Source organism: Capricornis sumatraensis, chromosome 13 (genome assembly GCF_032405125.1).
Source record: "Capricornis sumatraensis isolate serow.1 chromosome 13, serow.2, whole genome shotgun sequence".
NCBI lineage: Eukaryota > Metazoa > Chordata > Mammalia > Artiodactyla > Bovidae > Capricornis > Capricornis sumatraensis.
This window is the reverse complement of record NC_091081.1, coordinates 69,614,059-69,620,978: the sequence shown is the minus strand read 5'-3', so window position 1 is coordinate 69,620,978 and position 6,920 is coordinate 69,614,059. Positions and strand designations below refer to the sequence as shown.

Sequence of the window (6,920 nt, the reverse complement as noted above, 5' to 3'; positions counted from 1 at the left end):
TCCAGCAACTCCCCTCTGCCCACTCTCTTGAGGTGACTAAGAAACACACCAACATACCTGAGGACCCTGTGGTCTTAGAGATACAGTAGAAGCATCTTCCCTTGTGTAGGAGGAGAGTGGAGCAGGTTTAAGGGATCTGAAACACTCTAGAAAGGGAGACTTTTTAAGTACGCATTTATTTATTTTGTTGCACTTAGTTGTGGCACACGAGATCTTCAATCTTCATTGTGCCAGGTGGAATTTTCAGTTGTGGCATGCCAACTCTTAGTTGCAGCATGTGGGACCTAGTTCCCTGACCAGGGATCAAACCCGGGCCCTCTACATTGAGAGTGTGGAGTCATAGCCACTGGACCACCAGGGAAGTCCTGGGGGTGCTTAAAGTATTGAAGCAGCAAAAAGATGGTCACCAGTATGTTCAGGGTTGGCAGAAGTTCAAGATTTTTCCCTCCTTTTTTCCTTTTATATACTGTTTGGATTTTCTACAATGGGCTTGAATTATTTACTTAACTAGACAGATAGTCTGTGTTTATTCATCCTAAAATTATTGGATTGGACTAATCAATTCTTGCCACCATCATCCTCTCCCAGCCCCCAAACACACACACCTATACACAGCTTCTCTCTTCTGTTATCTCAAACTGACCAGTAACACAGGGAGAATAAAGTTACATTTTCCTTGAAGTCTCAGTTTAGGGTGAATAAATTTGCCACCAAGTCTGTATCCCAGAGGCACACCTGTAACTCCAGAGCCTGTGCCGCTTGTTGACTCAGCACACTCTTTGTCCCTCAGAGACAAACAATCCTGTGCTTCTTAATTTCCCACAGGTTTGATGCTCTTCTATCTGGTCCTTACTTATCTTTCCCACCCTTAAGAGGTTCTCTTTATTGAGATAAAGATTCATAATGTCTTAAAAGAGAGGGTGCAGATTCAACAACTGTTTCCTTTGCTTCTTTTGTAATTTTTACATGAATTCAATCAAAGTCAGTTCCTACTCAACATGCTTAGTAACCTTTAACTAAATCGCCAATGACATTCAATAAGCAAAAGGTAGGACTCCAAACAAAGAGGTGGAGCTAATTAAACAAAGAGGGTCTCATTTAATAGTCTCTCCATAGACTCACTGACAGCCGTCAGTCAGTCCCTCAGGGTGAGTGAAATGATCAAGAGAAAGGAACAAAGTTTAAATAAATCAAAGAGAGTTCTCAAAATACAAATGGCAGTAAGAAGAAATGGAAGAAGATGAACTTTCCCTCTGGAGAGGCAGGGTGGAGTGGGGGAGAGCAGGAACCAGCCCCTGACTCCCAGAGGCTGACCGCTGAGCCCCATCCCATCAGGAGGGGCAGCCACCCCTCCTCCAGGCTGAGGAGCCCTTCCCTACAGGTCTGCTCTCATAGTTCTTTAATCACCTCCCCCGGTTCGCCAGGGCTGGAACAGGAGACCTGTGACACTCAGGCTCTAGACCACAGGCAGCCAGTTTGGGCTGGAGATTGCTGTTCTTCTAGATTTTCATTAGAAATTACTTCTTCCACACCCCAAATTGCAGCTTGCCTCTTGGCCACCCATTTTATGTTACAGTGGCTTTTCTCCTTTGACTCCAAATGTAACTTACCTGTGAGCACACAAAGCCACAAAAGCTTCTCAGACAGGGGAGCTTTTGCCCCCCAGAAACGTATGGCTATGTCTGGAGACATTTTGGTTGCCACTAGCATCTTGTGGGTAGAAGCCAGAGATACTCCTAAGCATACTACAGTGTTCAGGACTACCCCACAGCAAAGAATTATCCAGCCCCAATTGTCAACAGAGCCAAGGGTGAGGGACCCTGCTCTGGAGGAAGATTAGCTTTGGGGGCCCTTTTAGGTTCCTCAGGAGGAGGCATTCTAGAACCCAGCCTTCCATTCCACTAGCCAGACATCCTCCTCTTTAAAAAATTAAACAAAATTATGGAATTGAAGAACATAAATATTAAAATAGCCTCATTATACAGATGAGGAAGTTGAGGGCCCAAGGGAAGATGCAGTTTTCTCAAGATCAAACAGTGAGGCTGGGTTGTCTGGAAACTAATGTCCTATTACAGCAAAACTTGCCATTACTCTATCTGGCAGGCATTTTATTTTGAAAAGGAAACTAGGTTAGCCTGACCATAGGCTCTGCACAGTTCTGCCTTGTGTCCTGCTGCCTTCAACTAACAATTCAACTTCATTCAGGCAGATTTCAGAATTATTTTAATTGATTTGATGCCTGTATCTTTCTCTACTATAGAAAACACGGTTGTCATCCCTTGTATACCTGAATTATACTGCTTCATTTAATTGTTTATTACCTCCCAAGGCAACATTTTCACTAGACTGACCCTTGCACAGTAAGACAGCCAGTGACATGCTGTAGCACTGTTTTGAGCTTTAGTTCTAAAGCGACACAAATTTGGATTCAGCATTTTGCCAATCTCCTTTTCAGTTGTGATAGAAACTCACACTATCTTATTTAAAAAATGGAACTGTCTGACTCATTTATTTGGGAAGTTCATGGTTATTACTGGCTTCAGGAAAGGATGGATTTGAGGATTCAAACAATATCTCAGAATTTGTTTTCCCTTTCTCTGTTTTCTTCTATGGAGTTTATTTAAACCAAGACTCTCTCCCCATGTAACAAAGATGACCCTCCAAACCTCAGTTTCAGGCACTCAGAGTCCATACCTGTGGCCTCTTTGTTCCAGCATCTAAATAAGTCACCAGAAAGGTCTCTGTTTAGCCTCACCTAGCAAAGGAGTTGGGGGGGAGGCTCCTTTGTTCCTCAGGTTTATCACAATCACTTTGAGTGAGGAAAGGGGACCTTAAAGAAAAGAAGCATTCAGAAGCAGAGAAAATATTAACAGTTCATCCAATTTAGTAAGTGTTGACATCTCTCTCTCTGTTTGTCTCTGCCTCTCCATCTCTGTCTCTGTCTGTCTGTCTGTCTGTCTGTCTGTCTGTCTGTCTCTCTCTCTCTCTCTCTCTCTCTCTATATATATATATATATATATATATATATATATATATATATATATATATTCATACATACATATAAAGAGATGCTGGTTTGACCCTCAAGTAGAGAAGATCCCCTGAGGAGGGCATGGCAACCCACTTCAATATCTTGCCTGGAGAATCCCATGGACAGAGGAGCCTGGTGGGCTACAGTCCATAGGGTCTCACAGAGTCAGACACAACTGAAGTGACTTAGCATGCATATATTTATACACACACATGCTGTGAAACTATCACTTCAATCAAGATAATGAACATATCCTTTCTCTCCAAATAAGTTCCTTCATGTCCATTTGTAACTTCCCGTATCACCTCTTCCCACTTTATTCCATTCCTCTCCCCAGGCAACAAATAATCAGCTTTCTGTCACTATAGATGATCATTTCCAATTGCTAAATTCTAAATAAATTGAATTATACAGTATGTCTTCTCTTCTGTCTGGCTTCTTCCACTCAGCATAATTATTTTGAAATGTATCCCTATCATGAATACTTCCTTTTTGTAACTAAGTGGTGTTCCATTGTAAGGATGTCCTACAAGTTGTTTATCCACTCCCTACTGATAGAAGTTTTGGTTGTTTTTAGTTTGGGGTTGTACTGAATTAAATTGAGTTCCCTAAAGACAAGCTTGGGTCCTAAGTCGCAGTACATGTGAATGTGAACTTATGTGGAAATAAGGCCTTTGCAGATGTAATCAGGCTAAAGATTTGGGGATGCCATCTTCCTGGATTTAGAATGGATCCTAAATCCAAAGAGTGGTATCAAAAGAGAAAAGATATTTGAGACATACAGAAATACAGGGAAGAAGGTCATGTGAACACAGAAGAGAGCTGAGTTATACAGTTACAAGGCAAGGAATATCAACAGCCATCAGAAGCTGGAAGAGGTAAGGAAGGAGTCACCTCTCAAGGCTTTAGAGGGTATGACTCCGCTAATATCTTGATTTCAGGATTCTGGCCTCCAGAACTATAAAAGAATGCATTTCTGTTGTTTTCAGCCACAGGTGTGTTGTAATGTGTTGTGACAGGCCTAAGGAACTAACATGGGGCTCTTACAAATAAAGCTGCTAAAATTCTTGAACAATCTTTTGGGTCATTATATGCTTTCATTTCTCTTTTAATAAGTACCTAGAAGTTGAATGCTAGGTGATATGGTAAGTATATATTTAAAATTCTAAGAAACTGCCAAACTGTTTTCCCAAGTGGTTGTATCATTTTACATTCTGCTCAATAGCATATAAGAGTTGAGTCACTCCATAGATACTTAGCATGGTTAGTCTTTTTAATTTTAGCAATATAGTCCACACAATTGCACTCATCTCACACGCTAGTAAAGTAATGCTCAAAATTCTCCAAGCCAGGCTTCAGTAATACGTGAACCATGAACTTCCAGATGTTCAAGCTGGTTTTAGAAAAGGCAGAGAAACCAGAGTTCAAACTGCCAACACCCACTGGATCATTGAAAAAGCAAGAGAGTTCCAGAAAAAACATCTATCTCTGCTTTATTGACTATGTCAAAGCCTTTGACTGTGTGGATCACAATAAACTGTGGAAAATTCTTCAAGAGATGGGAATACCAGACCACCTGTCCTGCCTCTTGAGAAACCTATATGCAGGTCACGAAGCAACAGTTAGAACTGGACATGGAACAACAGACTGGTTCCAAATAGGAAAAGGAGTAGGTCAAGGCTGCATATTGTCACTCTGCTTATTTAGCTTCTATGCAGAGTACATCATGAGAAACACTGGGCTGGAAGAAGCACAAGCTGGAATCAAGATTGCCGGGAGAAATATCAATAACCTCAGATACGCAGATGACACCACCCTTATGGCAGAAAGTGAAGAAGAACTAAAAAGCCTCTTGAAAGTGAAAGAGGAGAGTGAAAAAGTTGGCTTAAAGCTCAACATTCAGAAAATGAAGATCATGGCATCTGGTCCCATCACTTCATGGGAAATAGATGGGAAACAGTGGAAACAGTGTCAGACTTTATTTTGGGGGGCTCCAAAATCATTGCAGATGGTGATTGCCGCCATGAAATTAAAAGACGTTTACTCCTTGGAAGGAAAGTTATGACCAACCCAGATAGCATATTAAAAAGCAGAGATATTACTTTGCCAACAAAGGTCCACCTAGTCAAGGCTATGGTTTTTCCAGTAGTCATGTATGGATGTGAGAGTTGGACTGTGAAGAAAGCTGAGTGCCAAAGAACTGATGCTTTTGAACTGTGGTGTTGGAGAAGACTCTTTAGAGTCCTTTGGACTGCAAGTAGATCCAACCAGTCTATTCTAAAGGAGATCAGCCCTGGGATTTCTTTGGAAGGAATGATGCTAAAGCTGAAACTCCAGTACTTTGGCCACCTCATGCGAAGAGTTGACTCATTGGAAAAGACTCTGATGCTGGGAGGGATTGGGGGCAGGAGGAGAAGGGGACGACAGAGGATGAGATGGCTGGATGGCATCACCGACTTGATGGATGTGGGTTTGGGTGAACTCTGGGAGTTAGTGATGGACAGGGAGGCCTGGCGTGTTGCAATTCATGGGGTCGCAAGGAGTCAGACACGACTGAGTGACTGGACTGAACTATTAATGTTATTTAGCATTTTTTTATGGACTTTTATCCATGCCACACTTTTTTTTGATGAAGTGCTGTTTCAAATCTTCTGCCTTTTTTTACTGCAATTTTTAATGTTATTAGGATTTTTATATCTCTAGATACAGGTCCTTTATCAGATATGAGATTTACAAAATTGTGTTCCATCTTGTGGCTACTCTTACTGTCCACAGTGTCTTTATATAAACAGTAGGTTCTATTTTTGATAAAGTTTAAATTCCCAGTATTTTCTTTCATGGATTGTATTATCAGAGTCATGTCTAAAAGAAATATCCCTAATTCAATGTCACAAATATTTTTTTCTTGCATGTTTTTTTTTTTAGCTTTCTAGTTTGTGGTTTTATAGTTATGTGCTAATTTTTTATACAGTTCAGGGTTCTTTTGTTTTGCAAATGCATATCCAATTTTCCCCATACCGGGTGTTGAAAGCCTATCTCTTCACCATTGACTTTCAAATTGACCACATATGTAGGAGTCCATTTCTAGATTCTATCCAGTTTCATTGATTTACTGGTCTACCATCATGTAATATCATACTATCTTATTATTATACATTTTAATAAGATTTGGAGTCAAGAAGAAGCTTTCTGACTCTTTTTTAAAGTAATTTTGAGTATTCTAGATATCTGCATTGCATTTCTACATTAATTTTAGAATCAACTTGTCAGTTACTACAGAAAAATTGTGCTGATATTTTGAATGAGATTGCATTGAACCTACAGACTGATTTTAGGAGAATGGCCATCTAAAAAAAGTTGTATCTTTTTATTCATAAACATGGTATATCTCTCAATTTGTTTAGATCTTTTTAAATTTCTCTCAATGATGTCTTGTAGTTTTCCACAAACAGATCTTATACAACCTTTGTCAATGTGATCCCTAAGCATCTGTCATGCAATGTTGAGTGGTTTTTTTTTAATGTTAATTTCCTTTTTTTTCCACGTATTATTGTATTTACAGTAATACCATTAATTTCCATAAATTGATTTTAGATTGTACAACCTTGTTAAACTCACAGTTTACTTCTAGTAGATTTTTTATAGATTTCATAGTTTCCTTATTAGAAGATCATGCCATCTGTGAATAAAGACAGTTTTTACCTGGTGGTTCAACTGGGAAAGAATTTACTTTCAAACACATTCAGGCTGTTGGAAGAATATGTTTAGCTGTAAGAGGTCACTTCTAATTCCTTACTTCATGGGCTTCCTCAACATGATTTCTTACTTTATCTGGCCAACAAGAATAGCCACCGTGAGTCTTTTTGGCAAAGAGGCTTATATAATTTAA

General features: G+C 39.8%; 1 non-coding gene across 1 annotated transcript; it reads right to left on the bottom strand.

The window, feature by feature from the left end:
- Positions 1-288: 288 nt before the first annotated feature.
- Positions 289-361, bottom strand: TRNAE-CUC (transfer RNA glutamic acid (anticodon CUC)). Its single transcript has one exon. It is a non-coding gene; the product is annotated as a tRNA-Glu (tRNA).
- Positions 362-6,920: the final 6,559 nt, after the last annotated feature.